Raw genomic sequence first — 19,022 nt, forward strand, 5'->3', positions numbered from 1 at the left:
GGTTTCGGGTACAGATGGTAGCAGATGCATGTTAGTACGTCTTGCTTAAAGTGATGAAAAAGTGTTTCCTCCCGGGATCGAACCGGGGACCTTCTGCGTGTTAGGCAGACGTGATAACCGCTACACCACGGAAACTGCTTGTGTGCACCTTACTTCACAGACGACTTATAGTGATGTTGCCATCGTAACTAAAAAATTCAATAAATGTGGTACTTGCAAACGAAGGGACATGCAGCAGATCCACACACGACGTGGCTCATTGGAGGACAACACGACATATGCAGGAAAAGACTGTTCCCGCCCGGGATCGAACCGGGGACCTTCTGCGTGTGAAGCAGACGTGATAACCGCTACACTACGGAAACGACGGACCTGAGGAGTCCATCCTTGTTCACTCGAACTTGCCTCAGACTTTCTCTCGTCCGCGAATGCACACACGACAGTTCCTTTGTCAGCCTGGAACCCATCACAGCCGAGGGCTCAAGAAGTCTTCGGGGTGCTCGAGAGGGTGTCTGCCGTAGCACCCCTCACGAGATAGCGGCGTTTCGCGCAGTCGTTATTGCAAGTCATATCAGCAAAAGCAATCACTTTCTCAGCAGCAGGCAGTGCGAGCCCAGCGGCAGCTCTACATGAAGGTACCAATAGCCCAGGAAGGCCGCCGACCGCAGGAATTCGCGCCGCCCCCATCCCGCCAGCGTACACGAGACTTCCAGGGCACCCTGGACGACATCGAGGGACTGGAATAATTGGCATTCGCCGTGTCACAGGGCTCGTTGGTCTAGGGGTATGATTCCTGCTTAGGGTGCAGGAGGTCCCGGGTTCAAATCCCGGACGAGCCCTAGCGTTTTGTGCAAAGTGATCGCACGTCAGTGGCTGAGTCAGCGCAAAAAGCTCGCCGTCAATATCAAATGAATTTCTTATTCGATGTGAGCAATTGACACTCGGGTCCGACGCGTGAAGGCGATTACGAAGGTTTCGGGTACAGATGGTAGCAGATGCATGTTAGTACGTCTTGCTTAAAGTGATGAAAAAGTGTTTCCTCCCGGGATCGAACCGGGGACCTTCTGCGTGTTAGGCAGACGTGATAACCGCTACACCACGGAAACTGCTTGTGTGCACCTTACTTCACAGACGACTTATAGTGATGTTGCCATCGTAACTAAAAAATTCAATAAATGTGGTACTTGCAAACGAAGGGACATGCAGCAGATCCACACACGACGTGGCTCATTGGAGGACAACACGACATATGCAGGAAAAGACTGTTCCCGCCCGGGATCGAACCGGGGACCTTCTGCGTGTGAAGCAGACGTGATAACCGCTACACTACGGAAACGACGGACCTGAGGAGTCCATCCTTGTTCACTCGAACTTGCCTCAGACTTTCTCTCGTCCGCGAATGCACACACGACAGTTCCTTTGTCAGCCTGGAACCCATCACAGCCGAGGGCTCAAGAAGTCTTCGGGGTGCTCGAGAGGGTGTCTGCCGTAGCACCCCTCACGAGATAGCGGCGTTTCGCGCAGTCGTTATTGCAAGTCATATCAGCAAAAGCAATCACTTTCTCAGCAGCAGGCAGTGCGAGCCCAGCGGCAGCTCTACATGAAGGTACCAATAGCCCAGGAAGGCCGCCGACCGCAGGAATTCGCGCCGCCCCCATCCCGCCAGCGTACACGAGACTTCCAGGGCACCCTGGACGACATCGAGGGACTGGAATAATTGGCATTCGCCGTGTCACAGGGCTCGTTGGTCTAGGGGTATGATTCCTGCTTAGGGTGCAGGAGGTCCCGGGTTCAAATCCCGGACGAGCCCTAGCGTTTTGCCAGGAAGGCCGCCGACCGCAGGAATTCGCGCCGCCCCCATCCTGCCAGCGTACACGAGACTTCCAGGGCACCCTGGACGACATCGTGGGACTGGAATAATTGGCATTCGCCGTGTCACAGGGCTCGTTGGTCTAGGGGTATGATTCCTGCTTAGGGTGCAGGAGGTCCCGGGTTCAAATCCCGGACGAGCCCTAGCGTTTTGTGCAAAGTGATCGCACGTCAGTGGCTGAGTCAGCGCAAAAAGCTCGCCGTCAATATCAAATGAATTTCTTATTCGGTGTGAGCAATTGACACTCGGGTCCGACGCGTGAAGGCGATTACGAAGGTTTCGGGTACAGATGGTAGCAGATGCATGTTAGTACGTCTTGCTTAAAGTGATGAAAAAGTGTTTCCTCCCGGGATCGAACCGGGGACCTTCTGCGTGTTAGGCAGACGTGATAACCGCTACACCACGGAAACTGCTTGTGTGCACCTTACTTCACAGACGACTTATAGTGATGTTGCCATCGTAACTAAAAAATTCAATAAATGTGGTACTTGCAAACGAAGGGACATGCAGCAGATCCACACACGACGTGGCTCATTGGAGGACAACACGACATATGCAGGAAAAGACTGTTCCCGCCCGGGATCGAACCGGGGACCTTCTGCGTGTGAAGCAGACGTGATAACCGCTACACTACGGAAACGACGGACCTGAGGAGTCCATCCTTGTTCACTCGAACTTGCCTCAGACTTTCTCTCGTCCGCGAATGCACACACGACAGTTCCTTTGTCAGCCTGGAACCCATCACAGCCGAGGGCTCAAGAAGTCTTCGGGGTGCTCGAGAGGGTGTCTGCCGTAGCACCCCTCACGAGATAGCGGCGTTTCGCGCAGTCGTTATTGCAAGTCATATCAGCAAAAGCAATCACTTTCTCAGCAGCAGGCAGTGCGAGCCCAGCGGCAGCTCTACATGAAGGTACCAATAGCCCAGGAAGGCCGCCGACCGCATGAATTCGCGCCGCCCCCATCCCGCCAGCGTACACGAGACTTCCAGGGCACCCTGGACGACATCGAGGGACTGGAATAATTGGCATTCGCCGTGTCACAGGGCTCGTTGGTGTAGGGGTATGATTCCTGCTTAGGGTGCAGGAGGTCCCGGGTTCAAATCCCGGACGAGCCCTAGCGTTTTGTGCAAAGTGATCGCACGTCAGTGGCTGAGTCAGCGCAAAAAGCTCGCCGTCAATATCAAATGAATTTCTTATTCGATGTGAGCAATTGACACTCGGGTCCGACGCGTGAAGGCGATTACGAAGGTTTCGGGTACAGATGGTAGCAGATGCATGTTAGTACGTCTTGCTTAAAGTGATGAAAAAGTGTTTCCTCCCGGGATCGAACCGGGGACCTTCTGCGTGTTAGGCAGACGTGATAACCGCTACACCACGGAAACTGCTTGTGTGCACCTTACTTCACAGACGACTTATAGTGATGTTGCCATCGTAACTAAAAAATTCAATAAATGTGGTACTTGCAAACGAAGGGACATGCGGCAGATCCACACACGACGTGGCTCATTGGAGGACAACACGACATATGCAGGAAAAGACTGTTCCCGCCCGGGATCGAACCGGGGACCTTCTGCGTGTGAAGCAGACGTGATAACCGCTACACTACGGAAACGACGGACCTGAGGAGTCCATCCTTGTTCACTCGAACTTGCCTCAGACTTTCTCTCGTCCGCGAATGCACACACGACAGTTCCTTTGTCAGCCTGGAACCCATCACAGCCGAGGGCTCAAGAAGTCTTCGGGGTGCTCGAGAGGGTGTCTGCCGTAGCACCCCTCACGAGATAGCGGCGTTTCGCGCAGTCGTTATTGCAAGTCATATCAGCAAAAGCAATCACTTTCTCAGCAGCAGGCAGTGCGAGCCCAGCGGCAGCTCTACATGAAGGTACCAATAGCCCAGGAAGGCCGCCGACCGCAGGAATTCGCGCCGCCCCCATCCCGCCAGCGTACACGAGACTTCCAGGGCACCCTGGACGACATCGAGGGACTGGAATAATTGGCATTCGCCGTGTCACAGGGCTCGTTGGTCTAGGGGTATGATTCCTGCTTAGGGTGCAGGAGGTCCCGGGTTCAAATCCCGGACGAGCCCTAGCGTTTTGCCAGGAAGGCCGCCTACCGCAGGAATTCGCGCCGCCCCCATCCTGCCAGCGTACACGAGACTTCCAGGGCACCCTGGACGACATCGTGGGACTGGAATAATTGGCATTCGCCGTGTCACAGGGCTCGTTGGTCTAGGGGTATGATTCCTGCTTAGGGTGCAGGAGGTCCCGGGTTCAAATCCCGGACGAGCCCTAGCGTTTTGTGCAAAGTGATCGCACGTCAGTGGCTGAGTCAGCGCAAAAAGCTCGCCGTCAATATCAAATGAATTTCTTATTCGATGTGAGCAATTGACACTCGGGTCCGACGCGTGAAGGCGATTACGAAGGTTTCGGGTACAGATGGTAGCAGATGCATGTTAGTACGTCTTGCTTAAAGTGATGAAAAAGTGTTTCCGCCCGGGATCGAACCGGGGACCTTCTGCGTGTTATGCAGACGTGATAACCGCTACACCACGGAAACTGCTTGTGTGCACCTTACTTCACAGACGACTTATAGTGATGTTGCCATCGTAACTAAAAAATTCAATAAATGTGGTACTTGCAAACGAAGGGACATGCAGCAGATCCACACACGACGTGGCTCATTGGAGGACAACACGACATATGCAGGAAAAGACTGTTCCCGCCCGGGATCGAACCGGGGACTTTCTGCGTGTGAAGCAGACGTGATAACCGCTACACTACGGAAACGACGGACCTGAGGAGTCCATCCTTGTTCACTCGAACTTGCCTCAGACTTTCTCTCGTCCGCGAATGCACACACGACAGTTCCTTTGTCAGCCTGGAACCCATCACAGCCGAGGGCTCAAGAAGTCTTCGGGGTGCTCGAGAGGGTGTCTGCCGTAGCACCCCTCACGAGATAGCGGCGTTTCGCGCAGTCGTTATTGCAAGTCATATCAGCAAAAGCAATCACTTTCTCAGCAGCAGGCAGTGCGAGCCCAGCGGCAGCTCTACATGAAGGTACCAATAGCCCAGGAAGGCCGCCGACCGCAGGAATTCGCGCCGCCCCCATCCCGCCAGCGTACACGAGACTTCCAGGGCACCCTGGACGACATCGAGGGACTGGAATAATTGGCATTCGCCGTGTCACAGGGCTCGTTGGTCTAGGGGTATGATTCCTGCTTAGGGTGCAGGAGGTCCCGGGTTCAAATCCCGGACGAGCCCTAGCGTTTTGCCAGGTAGGCCGCCGACCGCAGGAATTCGCGCCGCCCCCATCCTGCCAGCGTACACGAGACTTCCAGGGCACCCTGGACGACATCGTGGGACTGGAATAATTGGCATTCGCCGTGTCACAGGGCTCGTTGGTCTAGGGGTATGATTCCTGCTTAGGGTGCAGGAGGTCCCGGGTTCAAATCCCGGACGAGCCCTAGCGTTTTGTGCAAAGTGATCGCACGTCAGTGGCTGAGTCAGCGCAAAAAGCTCGCCGTCAATATCAAATGAATTTCTTATTCGATGTGAGCAATTGACACTCGGGTCCGACGCGTGAAGGCGATTACGAAGGTTTCGGGTACAGATGGTAGCAGATGCATGTTAGTACGTCTTGCTTAAAGTGATGAAAAAGTGTTTCCGCCCGGGATCGAACCGGGGACCTTCTGCGTGTTAGGCAGACGTGATAACCGCTACACCACGGAAACTGCTTGTGTGCACCTTACTTCACAGACGACTTATAGTGATGTTGCCATCGTAACTAAAAAATTCAATAAATGTGGTACTTGCAAACGAAGGGACATGCATCAGATCCACACACGACGTGGCTCATTGGAGGACAATACGACATAGGCAGGAAAATACTGTTCCCGCCCGGGATCGAACCGGGGACCTTCTGCGTGTGAAGCAGACGTGATAACCGCTACACTACGGAAACGACGGACCTGAGGAGTCCATCCTTGTTCACTCGAACTTGCCTCAGACTTTCTCTCGTCCGCGAATGCACACACGACAGTTCCTTTGTCAGCCTGGAACCCATCACAGCCGAGGGCTCAAGAAGTCTTCGGGGTGCTCGAGAGGGTGTCTGCCGTAGCACCCCTCACGAGATAGCGGCGTTTCGCGCAGTCGTTATTGCAAGTCATATCAGCAAAAGCAATCACTTTCTCAGCAGCAGGCAGTGCGAGCCCAGCGGCAGCTCTACATGAAGGTACCAATAGCCCAGGAAGGCCGCCGACCGCAGGAATTCGCGCCGCCCCCATCCCGCCAGCGTACACGAGACTTCCAGGGCACCCTGGACGACATCGAGGGACTGGAATAATTGGCATTCGCCGTGTCACAGGGCTCGTTGGTCTAGGGGTATGATTCCTGCTTAGGGTGCAGGAGGTCCCGGGTTCAAATCCCGGACGAGCCCTAGCGTTTTGTGCAAAGTGATCGCACGTCAGTGGCTGAGTCAGCGCAAAAAGCTCGCCGTCAATATCAAATGAATTTCTTATTCGATGTGAGCAATTGACACTCGGGTCCGACGCGTGAAGGCGATTACGAAGGTTTCGGGTACAGATGGTAGCAGATGCATGTTAGTACGTCTTGCTTAAAGTGATGAAAAAGTGTTTCCTCCCGGGATCGAACCGGGTACCTTCTGCGTGTTAGGCAGACGTGATAACCGCTACACCACGGAAACTGCTTGTGTGCACCTTACTTCACAGACGACTTATAGTGATGTTGCCATCGTAACTAAAAAATTCAATAAATGTGGTACTTGCAAACGAAGGGACATGCAGCAGATCCACACACGACGTGGCTCATTGGAGGACAACACGACATATGCAGGAAAAGACTGTTCCCGCCCGGGATCGAACCGGGGACCTTCTGCGTGTGAAGCAGACGTGATAACCGCTACACTACGGAAACGACGGACCTGAGCAGTCCATCCTTGTTCACTCGAACTTGCCTCAGACTTTCTCTCGTCCGCGAATGCACACACGACAGTTCCTTTGTCAGCCTGGAACCCATCACAGCCGAGGGCTCAAGAAGTCTTCGGGGTGCTCGAGAGGGTGTCTGCCGTAGCACCCCTCACGAGATAGCGGCGTTTCGCGCAGTCGTTATTGCAAGTCATATCAGCAAAAGCAATCACTTTCTCAGCAGCAGGCAGTGCGAGCCCAGCGGCAGCTCTACATGAAGGTACCAATAGCCCAGGAAGGCCGCCGACCGCAGGAATTCGCGCCGCCCCCATCCCGCCAGCGTACACGAGACTTCCAGGGCACCCTGGACGACATCGAGGGACTGGAATAATTGGCATTCGCCGTGTCACAGGGCTCGTTGGTCTAGGGGTATGATTCCTGCTTAGGGTGCAGGAGGTCCCGGGTTCAAATCCCGGACGAGCCCTAGCGTTTTGCCAGGAAGGCCGCCGACCGCAGGAATTCGCGCCGCCCCCATCCTGCCAGCGTACACGAGACTTCCAGGGCACCCTGGACGACATCGTGGGACTGGAATAATTGGCATTCGCCGTGTCACAGGGCTCGTTGGTCTAGGGGTATGATTCCTGCTTAGGGTGCAGGAGGTCCCGGGTTCAAATCCCGGACGAGCCCTAGCGTTTTGTGCAAAGTGATCGCACGTCAGTGGCTGAGTCAGCGCAAAAAGCTCGCCGTCAATATCAAATGAATTTCTTATTCGATGTGAGCAATTGACACTCGGGTCCGACGCGTGAAGGCGATTACGAAGGTTTCGGGTACAGATGGTAGCAGATGCATGTTAGTACGTCTTGCTTAAAGTGATGAAAAAGTGTTTCCGCCCGGGATCGAACCGGGGACCTTCTGCGTGTTAGGCAGACGTGATAACCGCTACACCACGGAAACTGCTTGTGTGCACCTTACTTCACAGACGACTTATAGTGATGTTGCCATCGTAACTAAAAAATTCAATAAATGTGGTACTTGCAAACGAAGGGACATGCAGCAGATCCACACACGACGTGGCTCATTGGAGGACAATACGACATAGGCAGGAAAATACTGTTCCCGCCCGGGATCGAACCGGGGACCTTCTGCGTGTGAAGCAGACGTGATAACCGCTACACTACGGAAACGACGGACCTGAGGAGTCCATCCTTGTTCACTCGAACTTGCCTCAGACTTTCTCTCGTCCGCGAATGCACACACGACAGTTCCTTTGTCAGCCTGGAACCCATCACAGCCGAGGGCTCAAGAAGTCTTCGGGGTGCTCGAGAGGGTGTCTGCCGTAGCACCCCTAACGAGATAGCGGCGTTTCGCGCAGTCGTTATTGCAAGTCATATCAGCAAAAGCAATCACTTTCTCAGCAGCAGGCAGTGCGAGCCCAGCGGCAGCTCTACATGAAGGTACCAATAGCCCAGGAAGGCCGCCGACCGCAGGAATTCGCGCCGCCCCCATCCCGCCAGCGTACACGAGACTTCCAGGGCACCCTGGACGACATCGAGGGACTGGAATAATTGGCATTCGCCGTGTCACAGGGCTCGTTGGTCTAGGGGTATGATTCCTGCTTAAGGTGCAGGAGGTCCCGGGTTCAAATCCCGGACGAGCCCTAGCGTTTTGTGCAAAGTGATCGCACGTCAGTGGCTGAGTCAGCGCAAAAAGCTCGCCGTCAATATCAAATGAATTTCTTATTCGATGTGAGCAATTGACACTCGGGTCCGACGCGTGAAGGCGATTACGAAGGTTTCGGGTACAGATGGTAGCAGATGCATGTTAGTACGTCTTGCTTAAAGTGATGAAAAAGTGTTTCCGCCCGGGATCGAACCGGGGACCTTCTGCGTGTTAGGCAGACGTGATAACCGCTACACCACGGAAACTGCTTGTGTGCACCTTACTTCACAGACGACTTATAGTGATGTTGCCATCGTAACTAAAAAATTCAATAAATGTGGTACTTGCAAACGAATGGACATGCAGCAGATCCACACACGACGTGGCTCATTGGAGGACAATACGACATAGGCAGGAAAATACTGTTCCCGCCCGAGATCGAACCGGGGACCTTCTGCGTGTGAAGCAGACGTGATAACCGCTACACTACGGAAACGACGGACCTGAGGAGTCCATCCTTGTTCACTCGAACTTGCCTCAGACTTTCTCTCGTCCGCGAATGCACACACGACAGTTCCTTTGTCAGCCTGGAACCCATCACAGCCGAGGGCTCAAGAAGTCTTCGGGGTGCTCGAGAGGGTGTCTGCCGTAGCACCCCTAACGAGATAGCGGCGTTTCGCGCAGTCGTTATTGCAAGTCATATCAGCAAAAGCAATCACTTTCTCAGCAGCAGGCAGTGCGAGCCCAGCGGCAGCTCTACATGAAGGTACCAATAGCCCAGGAAGGCCGCCGACCGCAGGAATTCGTGCCGCCCCCATCCCGCCAGCGTACACGAGACTTCCAGGGCACCCTGGACGACATCGAGGGACTGGAATAATTGGCATTCGCCGTGTCACAGGGCTCGTTGGTCTAGGGGTATGATTCCTGCTTAGGGTGCAGGAGGTCCCGGGTTCAAATCCCGGACGAGCTCTAGCGTTTTGTGCAAAGTGATCGCACGTCAGTGGCTGAGTCAGCGCAAAAAGCTCGCCGTCAATATCAAATGAATTTCTTATTCGATGTGAGCAATTGACACTCGGGTCCGACGCGTGAAGGCGATTACGAAGGTTTCGGGTACAGATGGTAGCAGATGCATGTTAGTACGTCTTGCTTAAAGTGATGAAAAAGTGTTTCCGCCCGGGATCGAACCGGGGACCTTCTGCGTGTTAGGCAGACGTGATAACCGCTACACCACGGAAACTGCTTGTGTGCACCTTACTTCACAGACGACTTATAGCGATGTTGCCATCGTAACTAAAAAATTCAATAAATGTGGTACTTGCAAACGAAGGGACATGCAGCAGATCCACACACGACGTGGCTCATTGGAGGACAATACGACATAGGCAGGAAAATACTGTTCCCGCCCGGGATCGAACCGGGGACCTTCTGCGTGTGAAGCAGACGTGATAACCGCTACACTACGGAAACGACGGACCTGAGGAGTCCATCCTTGTTCACTCGAACTTGCCTCAGACTTTCTCTCGTCCGCGAATGCACACACGACAGTTCCTTTGTCAGCCTGGAACCCATCACAGCCGAGGGCTCAAGAAGTCTTCGGGGTGCTCGAGAGGGTGTCTGCCGTAGCACCCCTCACGAGATAGCGGCGTTTCGCGCAGTCGTTATTGCAAGTCATATCAGCAAAAGCAATCACTTTCTCAGCAGCAGGCAGTGCGAGCCCAGCGGCAGCTCTACATGAAGGTACCAATAGCCCAGGAAGGCCGCCGACCGCAGGAATTCGCGCCGCCCCCATCCCGCCAGCGTACACGAGACTTCCAGGGCACCCTGGACGACATCGAGGGACTGGAATAATTGGCATTCGCCGTGTCACAGGGCTCGTTGGTCTAGGGGTATGATTCCTGCTTAGGGTGCAGGAGGTCCCGGGTTCAAATCCCGGACGAGCGCTAGCGTTTTGTGCAAAGTGATCGCACGTCAGTGGCTGAGTCAGCGCAAAAAGCTCGCCGTCAATATCAAATGAATTTCTTATTCGATGTGAGCAATTGACACTCGGGTCCGACGCGTGAAGGCGATTACGAAGGTTTCGGGTACAGATGGTAGCAGATGCATGTTAGTACGTCTTGCTTAAAGTGATGAAAAAGTGTTTCCGCCCGGGATCGAACCGGGGACCTTCTGCGTGTTAGGCAGACGTGATAACCGCTACACCACGGAAACTGCTTGTGTGCACCTTACTTCACAGACGACTTATAGCGATGTTGCCATCGTAACTAAAAAATTCAATAAATGTGGTACTTGCAAACGAAGGGACATGCAGCAGATCCACACACGACGTGGCTCATTGGAGGACAATACGACATAGGCAGGAAAATACTGTTCCCGCCCGGGATCGAACCGGGGACCTTCTGCGTGTGAAGCAGACGTGATAACCGCTACACTACGGAAACGACGGACCTGAGGAGTCCATCCTTGTTCACTCGAACTTGCCTCAGACTTTCTCTCGTCCGCGAATGCACACACGACAGTTCCTTTGTCAGCCTGGAACCCATCACAGCCGAGGGCTCAAGAAGTCTTCGGGGTGCTCGAGAGGGTGTCTGCCGTAGCACCCCTAACGAGATAGCGGCGTTTCGCGCAGTCGTTATTGCAAGTCATATCAGCAAAAGCAATCACTTTCTCAGCAGCAGGCAGTGCGAGCCCAGCGGCAGCTCTACATGAAGGTACCAATAGCCCAGGAAGGCCGCCGACCGCAGGAATTCGCGCCGCCCCCATCCCGCCAGCGTACACGAGACTTCCAGGGCACCCTGGACGACATCGAGGGACTGGAATAATTGGCATTCGCCGTGTCACAGGGCTCGTTGGTCTAGGGGTATGATTCCTGCTTAGGGTGCAGGAGGTCCCGGGTTCAAATCCCGGACGAGCCCTAGCGTTTTGCCAGGAAGGCCGCCGACCGCAGGAATTCGCGCCGCCCCCATCCTGCCAGCGTACACGAGACTTCCAGGGCACCCTGGACGACATCGAGGGACTGGAATAATTGGCATTCGCCGTGTCACAGGGCTCGTTGGTCTAGGGGTATGATTCCTGCTTAGGGTGCAGGAGGTCCCGGGTTCAAATCCCGGACGAGCCCTAGCGTTTTGTGCAAAGTGATCGCACGTCAGTGGCTGAGTCAGCGCAAAAAGCTCGCCGTCAATATCAAATGAATTTCTTATTCGATGTGAGCAATTGACACTCGGGTCCGACGCGTGAAGGCGATTACGAAGGTTTCGGGTACAGATGGTAGCAGATGCATGTTAGTACGTCTTGCTTAAAGTGATGAAAAAGTGTTTCCGCACGGGATCGAACCGGGGACCTTCTGCGTGTTAGGCAGACGTGATAACCGCTACACCACGGAAACTGCTTGTGTGCACCTTACTTCACAGACGACTTATAGTGATGTTGCCATCGTAACTAAAAAATTCAATAAATGTGGTACTTGCAAACGAAGGGACATGCAGCAGATCCACACACGACGTGGCTCATTGGAGGACAATACGACATAGGCAGGAAAATACTGTTCCCGCCCGAGATCGAACCGGGGACCTTCTGCGTGTGAAGCAGACGTGATAACCGCTACACTACGGAAACGACGGACCTGAGGAGTCCATCCTTGTTCACTCGAACTTGCCTCAGACTTTCTCTCGTCCGCGAATGCACACACGACAGTTCCTTTGTCAGCCTGGAACCCATCACAGCCGAGGGCTCAAGAAGTCTTCGGGGTGCTCGAGAGGGTGTCTGCCGTAGCACCCCTAACGAGATAGCGGCGTTTCGCGCAGTCGTTATTGCAAGTCATATCAGCAAAAGCAATCACTTTCTCAGCAGCAGGCAGTGCGAGCCTCGCGGCAGCTCTACATGAAGGTACCAATAGCCCAGGAAGGCCGCCGACCGCAGGAATTCGTGCCGCCCCCATCCCGCCAGCGTACACGAGACTTCCAGGGCACCCTGGACGACATCGAGGGACTGGAATAATTGGCATTCGCCGTGTCACAGGGCTCGTTGGTCTAGGGGTATGATTCCTGCTTAGGGTGCAGGAGGTCCCGGGTTCAAATCCCGGACGAGCTCTAGCGTTTTGTGCAAAGTGATCGCACGTCAGTGGCTGAGTCAGCGCAAAAAGCTCGCCGTCAATATCAAATGAATTTCTTATTCGATGTGAGCAATTGACACTCGGGTCCGACGCGTGAAGGCGATTACGAAGGTTTCGGGTACAGATGGTAGCAGATGCATGTTAGTACGTCTTGATTAAAGTGATGAAAAAGTGTTTCCGCCCGGGATCGAAACGGGGACCTTCTGCGTGTTAGGCAGACGTGATAACCGCTACACCACGGAAACTGCTTGTGTGCACCTTACTTCACAGACGACTTATAGCGATGTTGCCATCGTAACTAAAAAATTCAATAAATGTGGTACTTGCAAACGAAGGGACATGCAGCAGATCCACACACGACGTGGCTCATTGGAGGACAATACGACATAGGCAGGAAAATACTGTTCCCGCCCGGGATCGAACCGGGGACCTTCTGCGTGTGAAGCAGACGTGATAACCGCTACACTACGGAAACGACGGACCTGAGGAGTCCATCCTTGTTCACTCGAACTTGCCTCAGACTTTCTCTCGTCCGCGAATGCACACACGACAGTTCCTTTGTCAGCCTGGAACCCATCACAGCCGAGGGCTCAAGAAGTCTTCGGGGTGCTCGAGAGGGTGTCTGCCGTAGCACCCCTAACGAGATAGCGGCGTTTCGCGCAGTCGTTATTGCAAGTCATATCAGCAAAAGCAATCACTTTCTCAGCAGCAGGCAGTGCGAGCCCAGCGGCAGCTCTACATGAAGGTACCAATAGCCCAGGAAGGCCGCCGACCGCAGGAATTCGCGCCGCCCCCATCCCGCCAGCGTACACGAGACTTCCAGGGCACCCTGGACGACATCGAGGGACTGGAATAATTGGCATTCGCCGTGTCACAGGGCTCGTTGGTCTAGGGGTATGATTCCTGCTTAGGGTGCAGGAGGTCCCGGGTTCAAATCCCGGACGAGCCCTAGCGTTTTGTGCAAAGTGATCGCACGTCAGTGGCTGAGTCAGCGCAAAAAGCTCGCCGTCAATATCAAATGAATTTCTTATTCGATGTGAGCAATTGACACTCGGGTCCGACGCGTGAAGGCGATTACGAAGGTTTCGGGTACAGATGGTAGCAGATGCATGTTAGTACGTCTTGCTTAAAGTGATGAAAAAGTGTTTCCGCCCGGGATCGAAACGGGGACCTTCTGCGTGTTAGGCAGACGTGATAACCGCTACACCACGGAAACTGCTTGTGTGCACCTTACTTCACAGACGACTTATAGTGATGTTGCCATCGTAACTAAAAAATTCAATAAATGTGGTACTTGCAAACGAAGGGACATGCAGCAGATCCACACACGACGTGGCTCATTGGAGGACAATACGACATAGGCAGGAAAATACTGTTCCCGCCCGGGATCGAACCGGGGACCTTCTGCGTGTGAAGCAGACGTGATAACCGCTACACTACGGAAACGACGGACCTGAGGAGTCCATCCTTGTTCACTCGAACTTGCCTCAGACTTTCTCTCGTCCGCGAATGCACACACGACAGTTCCTTTGTCAGCCTGGAACCCATCACAGCCGAGGGCTCAAGAAGTCTTCGGGGTGCTCGAGAGGGTGTCTGCCGTAGTACCCCTAACGAGATAGCGGCGTTTCGCGCAGTCGTTATTGCAAGTCATATCAGCAAAAGCAATCACTTTCTCAGCAGCAGGCAGTGCGAGCCCAGCGGCAGCTCTACATGAAGGTACCAATAGCCCAGGAAGGCCGCCGACCGCAGGAATTCGCGCCGCCCCCATCCCGCCAGCGTACACGAGACTTCCAGGGCACCCTGGACGACATCGAGGGACTGGAATAATTGGCATTCGCCGTGTCACAGGGCTCGTTGGTCTAGGGGTATGATTCCTGCTTAGGGTGCAGGAGGTCCCGGGTTCAAATCCCGGACGAGCCCTAGCGTTTTGTGCAAAGTGATCGCACGTCAGTGGCTGAGTCAGCGCAAAAAGCTCGCCGTCAATATCAAATGAATTTCTTATTCGATGTGAGCAATTGACACTCGGGTCCGACGCGTGAAGGCGATTACGAAGGTTTCGGGTACAGATGGTAGCAGATGCATGTTAGTACGTCTTGCTTAAAGTGATGAAAAAGTGTTTCCGCCCGGGATCGAAACGGGGACCTTCTGCGTGTTAGGCAGACGTGATAACCGCTACACCACGGAAACTGCTTGTGTGCACCTTACTTCACAGACGACTTATAGTGATGTTGCCATCGTAACTAAAAAATTCAATAAATGTGGTACTTGCAAACGAAGGGACATGCAGCAGATCCACACACGACGTGGCTCATTGGAGGACAATACGACATAGGCAGGAAAATACTGTTCCCGCCCGGGATCGAACCGGGGACCTTCTGCGTGTGAAGCAGACGTGATAACCGCTACACTACGGAAACGACGGACCTGAGGAGTCCATCCTTGTTCACTCGAACTTGCCTCAGACTTTCTCTCGTCCGCGAATGCACACACGACAGTTCCTTTGTCAGCCTGGAACCCATCACAGCCGAGGGCTCAAGAAGTCTTCGGGGTGCTCGAGAGGGTGTCTGCCGTAGCACCCCTAACGAGATAGCGGCGTTTCGCGCAGTCGTTATTGCAAGTCATATCAGCAAAAGCAATCACTTTCTCAGCAGCAGGCAGTGCGAGCCCAGCGGCAGCTCTACATGAAGGTACCAATAGCCCAGGAAGGCCGCCGACCGCAGGAATTCGCGCCGCCCCCATCCCGCCAGCGTACACGAGACTTCCAGGGCACCCTGGACGACATCGAGGGACTGGAATAATTGGCATTCGCCGTGTCACAGGGCTCGTTGGTCTAGGGGTATGATTCCTGCTTAGGGTGCAGGAGGTCCCGGGTTCAAATCCCGGACGAGCCCTAGCGTTTTGCCAGGAAGGCCGCCGACCGCAGGAATTCGCGCCGCCCCCATCCTGCCAGCGTACACGAGACTTCCAGGGCACCCTGGACGACATCGAGGGACTGGAATAATTGGCATTCGCCGTGTCACAGGGCTCGTTGGTCTAGGGGTATGATTCCTGCTTAGGGTGCAGGAGGTCCCGGGTTCAAATCCCGGACGAGCCCTAGCGTTTTGTGCAAAGTGATCGCACGTCAGTGGCTGAGTCAGCGCAAAAAGCTCGCCGTCAATATCAAATGAATTTCTTATTCGATGTGAGCAATTGACACTCGGGTCCGACGCGTGAAGGCGATTACGAAGGTTTCGGGTACAGATGGTAGCAGATGCATGTTAGTACGTCTTGCTTAAAGTGATGAAAAAGTGTTTCCGCCCGGGATCGAACCGGGGACCTTCTGCGTGTTAGGCAGACGTGATAACCGCTACACCACGGAAACTGCTTGTGTGCACCTTACTTCACAGACGACTTATAGTGATGTTGCCATCGTAACTAAAAAATTCAATAAATGTGGTACTTGCAAACGAAGGGACATGCAGCAGATCCACACACGACGTGGCTCATTGGAGGACAATACGACATAGGCAGGAAAATACTGTTCCCGCCCGGGATCGAACCGGGGACCTTCTGCGTGTGAAGCAGACGTGATAACCGCTACACTACGGAAACGACGGACCTGAGGAGTCCATCCTTGTTCACTCGAACTTGCCTCAGACTTTCTCTCGTCCGCGAATGCACACACGACAGTTCCTTTGTCAGCCTGGAACCCATCACAGCCGAGGGCTCAAGAAGTCTTCGGGGTGCTCGAGAGGGTGTCTGCCGTAGCACCCCTAACGAGATAGCGGCGTTTCGCGCAGTCGTTATTGCAAGTCATATCAGCAAAAGCAATCACTTTCTCAGCAGCAGGCAGTGCGAGCCCAGCGGCAGCTCTACATGAAGGTACCAATAGCCCAGGAAGGCCGCCGACCGCAGGAATTCGCGCCGCCCCCATCCCGCCAGCGTACACGAGACTTCCAGGGCACCCTGGACGACATCGAGGGACTGGAATAATTGGCATTCGCCGTGTCACAGGGCTCGTTGGTCTAGGGGTATGATTCCTGCTTAGGGTGCAGGAGGTCCCGGGTTCAAATCCCGGACGAGCCCTAGCGTTTTGCCAGGAAGGCCGCCGACCGCAGGAATTCGCGCCGCCCCCATCCCGCCAGCGTACACGAGACTTCCAGGGCACCCTGGACGACATCGAGGGACTGGAATAATTGGCATTCGCCGTGTCACAGGGCTCGTTGGTCTAGGGGTATGATTCCTGCTTAGGGTGCAGGAGGTCCCGGGTTCAAATCCCGGACGAGCCCTAGCGTTTTGTGCAAAGTGATCGCACGTCAGTGGCTGAGTCAGCGCAAAAAGCTCGCCGTCAATATCAAATGAATTTCTTATTCGATGTGAGCAATTGACACTCGGGTCCGACGCGTGAAGGCGATTACGAAGGTTTCGGGTACAGATGGTAGCAGATGCATGTTAGTACGTCTTGCTTAAAGTGATGAAAAAGTGTTTCCGCCCGGGATCGAACCTGGGACCTTCTGCGTGTTAGGCAGACGTGATAACCGCTACACCACGGAAACTGCTTGTGTGCACCTTACTTCACAGACGACTTATAGTGATGTTGCCATCGTAACTAAAAAATTCAATAAATGTGGTACTTGCAAACGAAGGGACATGCAGCAGATCCACACACGACGTGGCTCATTGGAGGACAATACGACATAGGCAGGAAAATACTGTCCCCGCCCGGGATCGAACCGGGGACCTTCTGCGTGTGAAGCAGACGTGATAACCGCTACACTACGGAAACGACGGACCTGAGGAGTCCATCCTTGTTCACTCGAACTTGCCTCAGACTTTCTCTCGTCCGCGAATGCACACACGACAGTTCCTTTGTCAGCCTGGAACCCATCACAGCCGAGGGCTCAAGAAGTCTTCGGGGTGCTCGAGAGGGTGTCTGCCGTAGCACCCCTAACGAGATAGCGGCGTTTCGCGCAGTCGTTATTGCAAGTCATATCAGCAAAAGCAATCACTTTCTCAGCAGCAGGCAGTGCGAGCCCAGCGGCAGCTCTACATGAAGGTACCAATAGCCCAGGAAGGCCGCCGACCGCAGGAATTCGCGCCGCCCCCATCCCGCCAGCGTACACGAGACTTCCAGGGCACCCTGGACGACATCGAGGGACTGGAATAATTGGCATTCGCCGTGTCACAGGGCTCGTTGGTCTAGGGGTATGATTCCTGCTTAGGGTGCAGGAGGTCCCGGGTTCAAATCCCGGACGAGCCCTAGCGTTTTGCCAGGAAGGCCGCCGACCGCAGGAATTCGCGCCGCCCCCATCCTGCCAGCGTACACGAGACTTCCAGGGCACCCTGGACGACATCGAGGGACTGGAATAATTGGCATTCGCCGTGTGACAGGGCTCGTTGGTCTAGGGGTATGATTCCTGCTTAGGGTGCAGGAGGTCCCGGGTTCAAATCCCGGACGAGCCCTAGCGTTTTGTGCAAAGTGATCGCACGTCAGTGGCTGAGTCAGCGCAAAAAGCTCGCCGTCAATATCAAATGAATTTCTGATTCGATGTGAGCAATTGACACTCGGGTCCGACGCGTGAAGGCGATTACGAAGGTTTCGGGTACAGATGGTAGCAGATGCATGTTAGTACGTCTTGCTTAAAGTGATGAAAAAGTGTTTCCGCCCGGGATCGAACCGGGGACCTTCTGCGTGTTAGGCAGACGTGATAACCGCTACACCACGGAAACTGCTTGTGTGCACCTTACTTCACAGACGACTTATAGTGATGTTGCCATCGTAACTAAAAAATTCAATAAATGTGGTACTTGCAAAACGAAGGGACATGCAGCAGATCCACACACGACGTGGCTCATTGGAGGACAACACGACATAGGCAGGAAAAGACTGTTCCCGCCCGGGATCGAACCGGGGACCTTCTGCGTGTGAAGCAGACGTGATAACCGCTACACTACGGAAACGACGGACCTGAGGAGTCCATCCTTGTTCACTCGAACTTGCCTCAGACTTTCTCTCGTCCGCGAATGCACACACGACAGTTCCTTTGTCAGCCTGGAACCCATCACAGCCGAGGGCTCAAGAAGTCTTCGGGGTGCTCGAGAGGGTGTCTGCCGTAGCACCCCTAACGAGATAGCGGCGTTTCGCGCAGTCGTTATTGCAAGTCATATCAGCAAAAGCAATCACTTTCTCAGCAGCAGGCAGTGCGAGCCCAGCGGCAGCTCTACATGAAGGTACCAATAGCCCAGGAAGGCCGCCGACCGCAGGAATTCGCGCCGCCCCCATCCCGCCAGCGTACACGAGACTTCCAGGGCACCCTGGACGACATCGAGGGACTGGAATAATTGGCATTCGCCGTGTCACAGGGCTCGTTGGTCTAGGGGTATGATTCCTGCTTAGGGTGCAGGAGGTCCCGGGTTCAAATCCCGGACGAGCCCTAGCGTTTTGTGCAAAGTGATCGCACGTCAGTGGCTGAGTCAGCGCAAAAA

At 54.3% G+C, this 19,022-nt stretch overlaps 62 non-coding genes across 62 annotated transcripts; 26 read left to right on the forward strand and 36 right to left on the reverse strand.

Annotated features, from left to right (window-relative positions):
* Positions 1–62: 62 nt before the first annotated feature.
* On the reverse strand, positions 63–135 carry Trnav-aac. The gene has a single exon. It is a non-coding gene; the product is annotated as a tRNA-Val (tRNA).
* A 157-nt stretch (positions 136–292) lies between these two features.
* Trnav-cac lies at positions 293–365 on the reverse strand. Its single transcript has one exon. It is a non-coding gene; the product is annotated as a tRNA-Val (tRNA).
* Positions 366–767: 402 nt separating this feature from the next.
* Trnap-agg lies at positions 768–839 on the forward strand. Its single transcript has one exon. It is a non-coding gene; the product is annotated as a tRNA-Pro (tRNA).
* A 194-nt stretch (positions 840–1,033) lies between these two features.
* Positions 1,034–1,106, reverse strand: Trnav-aac. Its single transcript has one exon. It is a non-coding gene; the product is annotated as a tRNA-Val (tRNA).
* Positions 1,107–1,263: 157 nt separating this feature from the next.
* Positions 1,264–1,336, reverse strand: Trnav-cac. The gene has a single exon. It is a non-coding gene; the product is annotated as a tRNA-Val (tRNA).
* Positions 1,337–1,738: 402 nt separating this feature from the next.
* Positions 1,739–1,810, forward strand: Trnap-agg. Its single transcript has one exon. It is a non-coding gene; the product is annotated as a tRNA-Pro (tRNA).
* A 131-nt stretch (positions 1,811–1,941) lies between these two features.
* Positions 1,942–2,013, forward strand: Trnap-agg. The gene has a single exon. It is a non-coding gene; the product is annotated as a tRNA-Pro (tRNA).
* Positions 2,014–2,207: 194 nt separating this feature from the next.
* Positions 2,208–2,280, reverse strand: Trnav-aac. The gene has a single exon. It is a non-coding gene; the product is annotated as a tRNA-Val (tRNA).
* A 157-nt stretch (positions 2,281–2,437) lies between these two features.
* Trnav-cac lies at positions 2,438–2,510 on the reverse strand. The gene has a single exon. It is a non-coding gene; the product is annotated as a tRNA-Val (tRNA).
* Positions 2,511–2,912: 402 nt separating this feature from the next.
* Trnap-agg lies at positions 2,913–2,984 on the forward strand. Its single transcript has one exon. It is a non-coding gene; the product is annotated as a tRNA-Pro (tRNA).
* A 194-nt stretch (positions 2,985–3,178) lies between these two features.
* Trnav-aac lies at positions 3,179–3,251 on the reverse strand. The gene has a single exon. It is a non-coding gene; the product is annotated as a tRNA-Val (tRNA).
* Positions 3,252–3,408: 157 nt separating this feature from the next.
* On the reverse strand, positions 3,409–3,481 carry Trnav-cac. The gene has a single exon. It is a non-coding gene; the product is annotated as a tRNA-Val (tRNA).
* Positions 3,482–3,883: 402 nt separating this feature from the next.
* On the forward strand, positions 3,884–3,955 carry Trnap-agg. Its single transcript has one exon. It is a non-coding gene; the product is annotated as a tRNA-Pro (tRNA).
* A 131-nt stretch (positions 3,956–4,086) lies between these two features.
* On the forward strand, positions 4,087–4,158 carry Trnap-agg. The gene has a single exon. It is a non-coding gene; the product is annotated as a tRNA-Pro (tRNA).
* A 194-nt stretch (positions 4,159–4,352) lies between these two features.
* On the reverse strand, positions 4,353–4,425 carry Trnav-aac. The gene has a single exon. It is a non-coding gene; the product is annotated as a tRNA-Val (tRNA).
* Positions 4,426–4,582: 157 nt separating this feature from the next.
* Positions 4,583–4,655, reverse strand: Trnav-cac. Its single transcript has one exon. It is a non-coding gene; the product is annotated as a tRNA-Val (tRNA).
* Positions 4,656–5,057: 402 nt separating this feature from the next.
* Trnap-agg lies at positions 5,058–5,129 on the forward strand. Its single transcript has one exon. It is a non-coding gene; the product is annotated as a tRNA-Pro (tRNA).
* A 131-nt stretch (positions 5,130–5,260) lies between these two features.
* Trnap-agg lies at positions 5,261–5,332 on the forward strand. The gene has a single exon. It is a non-coding gene; the product is annotated as a tRNA-Pro (tRNA).
* Positions 5,333–5,526: 194 nt separating this feature from the next.
* On the reverse strand, positions 5,527–5,599 carry Trnav-aac. The gene has a single exon. It is a non-coding gene; the product is annotated as a tRNA-Val (tRNA).
* A 157-nt stretch (positions 5,600–5,756) lies between these two features.
* Trnav-cac lies at positions 5,757–5,829 on the reverse strand. Its single transcript has one exon. It is a non-coding gene; the product is annotated as a tRNA-Val (tRNA).
* Positions 5,830–6,231: 402 nt separating this feature from the next.
* On the forward strand, positions 6,232–6,303 carry Trnap-agg. Its single transcript has one exon. It is a non-coding gene; the product is annotated as a tRNA-Pro (tRNA).
* Positions 6,304–6,497: 194 nt separating this feature from the next.
* On the reverse strand, positions 6,498–6,570 carry Trnav-aac. The gene has a single exon. It is a non-coding gene; the product is annotated as a tRNA-Val (tRNA).
* Positions 6,571–6,727: 157 nt separating this feature from the next.
* On the reverse strand, positions 6,728–6,800 carry Trnav-cac. Its single transcript has one exon. It is a non-coding gene; the product is annotated as a tRNA-Val (tRNA).
* Positions 6,801–7,202: 402 nt separating this feature from the next.
* On the forward strand, positions 7,203–7,274 carry Trnap-agg. Its single transcript has one exon. It is a non-coding gene; the product is annotated as a tRNA-Pro (tRNA).
* A 131-nt stretch (positions 7,275–7,405) lies between these two features.
* Positions 7,406–7,477, forward strand: Trnap-agg. Its single transcript has one exon. It is a non-coding gene; the product is annotated as a tRNA-Pro (tRNA).
* A 194-nt stretch (positions 7,478–7,671) lies between these two features.
* On the reverse strand, positions 7,672–7,744 carry Trnav-aac. Its single transcript has one exon. It is a non-coding gene; the product is annotated as a tRNA-Val (tRNA).
* Positions 7,745–7,901: 157 nt separating this feature from the next.
* On the reverse strand, positions 7,902–7,974 carry Trnav-cac. Its single transcript has one exon. It is a non-coding gene; the product is annotated as a tRNA-Val (tRNA).
* A 402-nt stretch (positions 7,975–8,376) lies between these two features.
* Trnal-aag lies at positions 8,377–8,448 on the forward strand. Its single transcript has one exon. It is a non-coding gene; the product is annotated as a tRNA-Leu (tRNA).
* Positions 8,449–8,642: 194 nt separating this feature from the next.
* On the reverse strand, positions 8,643–8,715 carry Trnav-aac. The gene has a single exon. It is a non-coding gene; the product is annotated as a tRNA-Val (tRNA).
* A 157-nt stretch (positions 8,716–8,872) lies between these two features.
* Trnav-cac lies at positions 8,873–8,945 on the reverse strand. Its single transcript has one exon. It is a non-coding gene; the product is annotated as a tRNA-Val (tRNA).
* Positions 8,946–9,347: 402 nt separating this feature from the next.
* Positions 9,348–9,419, forward strand: Trnap-agg. The gene has a single exon. It is a non-coding gene; the product is annotated as a tRNA-Pro (tRNA).
* A 194-nt stretch (positions 9,420–9,613) lies between these two features.
* On the reverse strand, positions 9,614–9,686 carry Trnav-aac. Its single transcript has one exon. It is a non-coding gene; the product is annotated as a tRNA-Val (tRNA).
* A 157-nt stretch (positions 9,687–9,843) lies between these two features.
* Trnav-cac lies at positions 9,844–9,916 on the reverse strand. Its single transcript has one exon. It is a non-coding gene; the product is annotated as a tRNA-Val (tRNA).
* Positions 9,917–10,318: 402 nt separating this feature from the next.
* Trnap-agg lies at positions 10,319–10,391 on the forward strand. The gene has a single exon. It is a non-coding gene; the product is annotated as a tRNA-Pro (tRNA).
* A 193-nt stretch (positions 10,392–10,584) lies between these two features.
* Trnav-aac lies at positions 10,585–10,657 on the reverse strand. The gene has a single exon. It is a non-coding gene; the product is annotated as a tRNA-Val (tRNA).
* Positions 10,658–10,814: 157 nt separating this feature from the next.
* On the reverse strand, positions 10,815–10,887 carry Trnav-cac. Its single transcript has one exon. It is a non-coding gene; the product is annotated as a tRNA-Val (tRNA).
* A 402-nt stretch (positions 10,888–11,289) lies between these two features.
* Trnap-agg lies at positions 11,290–11,361 on the forward strand. The gene has a single exon. It is a non-coding gene; the product is annotated as a tRNA-Pro (tRNA).
* Positions 11,362–11,492: 131 nt separating this feature from the next.
* On the forward strand, positions 11,493–11,564 carry Trnap-agg. The gene has a single exon. It is a non-coding gene; the product is annotated as a tRNA-Pro (tRNA).
* Positions 11,565–11,758: 194 nt separating this feature from the next.
* Positions 11,759–11,831, reverse strand: Trnav-aac. Its single transcript has one exon. It is a non-coding gene; the product is annotated as a tRNA-Val (tRNA).
* A 157-nt stretch (positions 11,832–11,988) lies between these two features.
* Positions 11,989–12,061, reverse strand: Trnav-cac. The gene has a single exon. It is a non-coding gene; the product is annotated as a tRNA-Val (tRNA).
* Positions 12,062–12,463: 402 nt separating this feature from the next.
* Positions 12,464–12,535, forward strand: Trnap-agg. Its single transcript has one exon. It is a non-coding gene; the product is annotated as a tRNA-Pro (tRNA).
* A 194-nt stretch (positions 12,536–12,729) lies between these two features.
* Trnav-aac lies at positions 12,730–12,802 on the reverse strand. Its single transcript has one exon. It is a non-coding gene; the product is annotated as a tRNA-Val (tRNA).
* A 157-nt stretch (positions 12,803–12,959) lies between these two features.
* Positions 12,960–13,032, reverse strand: Trnav-cac. Its single transcript has one exon. It is a non-coding gene; the product is annotated as a tRNA-Val (tRNA).
* A 402-nt stretch (positions 13,033–13,434) lies between these two features.
* Trnap-agg lies at positions 13,435–13,506 on the forward strand. The gene has a single exon. It is a non-coding gene; the product is annotated as a tRNA-Pro (tRNA).
* A 194-nt stretch (positions 13,507–13,700) lies between these two features.
* Trnav-aac lies at positions 13,701–13,773 on the reverse strand. Its single transcript has one exon. It is a non-coding gene; the product is annotated as a tRNA-Val (tRNA).
* Positions 13,774–13,930: 157 nt separating this feature from the next.
* Positions 13,931–14,003, reverse strand: Trnav-cac. Its single transcript has one exon. It is a non-coding gene; the product is annotated as a tRNA-Val (tRNA).
* A 402-nt stretch (positions 14,004–14,405) lies between these two features.
* Positions 14,406–14,477, forward strand: Trnap-agg. The gene has a single exon. It is a non-coding gene; the product is annotated as a tRNA-Pro (tRNA).
* A 194-nt stretch (positions 14,478–14,671) lies between these two features.
* Positions 14,672–14,744, reverse strand: Trnav-aac. Its single transcript has one exon. It is a non-coding gene; the product is annotated as a tRNA-Val (tRNA).
* A 157-nt stretch (positions 14,745–14,901) lies between these two features.
* Trnav-cac lies at positions 14,902–14,974 on the reverse strand. The gene has a single exon. It is a non-coding gene; the product is annotated as a tRNA-Val (tRNA).
* A 402-nt stretch (positions 14,975–15,376) lies between these two features.
* Trnap-agg lies at positions 15,377–15,448 on the forward strand. Its single transcript has one exon. It is a non-coding gene; the product is annotated as a tRNA-Pro (tRNA).
* A 131-nt stretch (positions 15,449–15,579) lies between these two features.
* Trnap-agg lies at positions 15,580–15,651 on the forward strand. The gene has a single exon. It is a non-coding gene; the product is annotated as a tRNA-Pro (tRNA).
* A 194-nt stretch (positions 15,652–15,845) lies between these two features.
* On the reverse strand, positions 15,846–15,918 carry Trnav-aac. The gene has a single exon. It is a non-coding gene; the product is annotated as a tRNA-Val (tRNA).
* Positions 15,919–16,075: 157 nt separating this feature from the next.
* Trnav-cac lies at positions 16,076–16,148 on the reverse strand. The gene has a single exon. It is a non-coding gene; the product is annotated as a tRNA-Val (tRNA).
* Positions 16,149–16,550: 402 nt separating this feature from the next.
* On the forward strand, positions 16,551–16,622 carry Trnap-agg. The gene has a single exon. It is a non-coding gene; the product is annotated as a tRNA-Pro (tRNA).
* A 131-nt stretch (positions 16,623–16,753) lies between these two features.
* Trnap-agg lies at positions 16,754–16,825 on the forward strand. The gene has a single exon. It is a non-coding gene; the product is annotated as a tRNA-Pro (tRNA).
* A 194-nt stretch (positions 16,826–17,019) lies between these two features.
* Trnav-aac lies at positions 17,020–17,092 on the reverse strand. Its single transcript has one exon. It is a non-coding gene; the product is annotated as a tRNA-Val (tRNA).
* A 157-nt stretch (positions 17,093–17,249) lies between these two features.
* Positions 17,250–17,322, reverse strand: Trnav-cac. Its single transcript has one exon. It is a non-coding gene; the product is annotated as a tRNA-Val (tRNA).
* Positions 17,323–17,724: 402 nt separating this feature from the next.
* Trnap-agg lies at positions 17,725–17,796 on the forward strand. The gene has a single exon. It is a non-coding gene; the product is annotated as a tRNA-Pro (tRNA).
* Positions 17,797–17,927: 131 nt separating this feature from the next.
* Positions 17,928–17,999, forward strand: Trnap-agg. The gene has a single exon. It is a non-coding gene; the product is annotated as a tRNA-Pro (tRNA).
* A 194-nt stretch (positions 18,000–18,193) lies between these two features.
* Trnav-aac lies at positions 18,194–18,266 on the reverse strand. Its single transcript has one exon. It is a non-coding gene; the product is annotated as a tRNA-Val (tRNA).
* Positions 18,267–18,424: 158 nt separating this feature from the next.
* On the reverse strand, positions 18,425–18,497 carry Trnav-cac. Its single transcript has one exon. It is a non-coding gene; the product is annotated as a tRNA-Val (tRNA).
* A 402-nt stretch (positions 18,498–18,899) lies between these two features.
* Trnap-agg lies at positions 18,900–18,971 on the forward strand. The gene has a single exon. It is a non-coding gene; the product is annotated as a tRNA-Pro (tRNA).
* Positions 18,972–19,022: the final 51 nt, after the last annotated feature.

Source organism: Schistocerca americana, chromosome 2 (assembly GCF_021461395.2).
Source record: "Schistocerca americana isolate TAMUIC-IGC-003095 chromosome 2, iqSchAmer2.1, whole genome shotgun sequence".
NCBI classification, from domain to species: domain Eukaryota; kingdom Metazoa; phylum Arthropoda; class Insecta; order Orthoptera; family Acrididae; genus Schistocerca; species Schistocerca americana.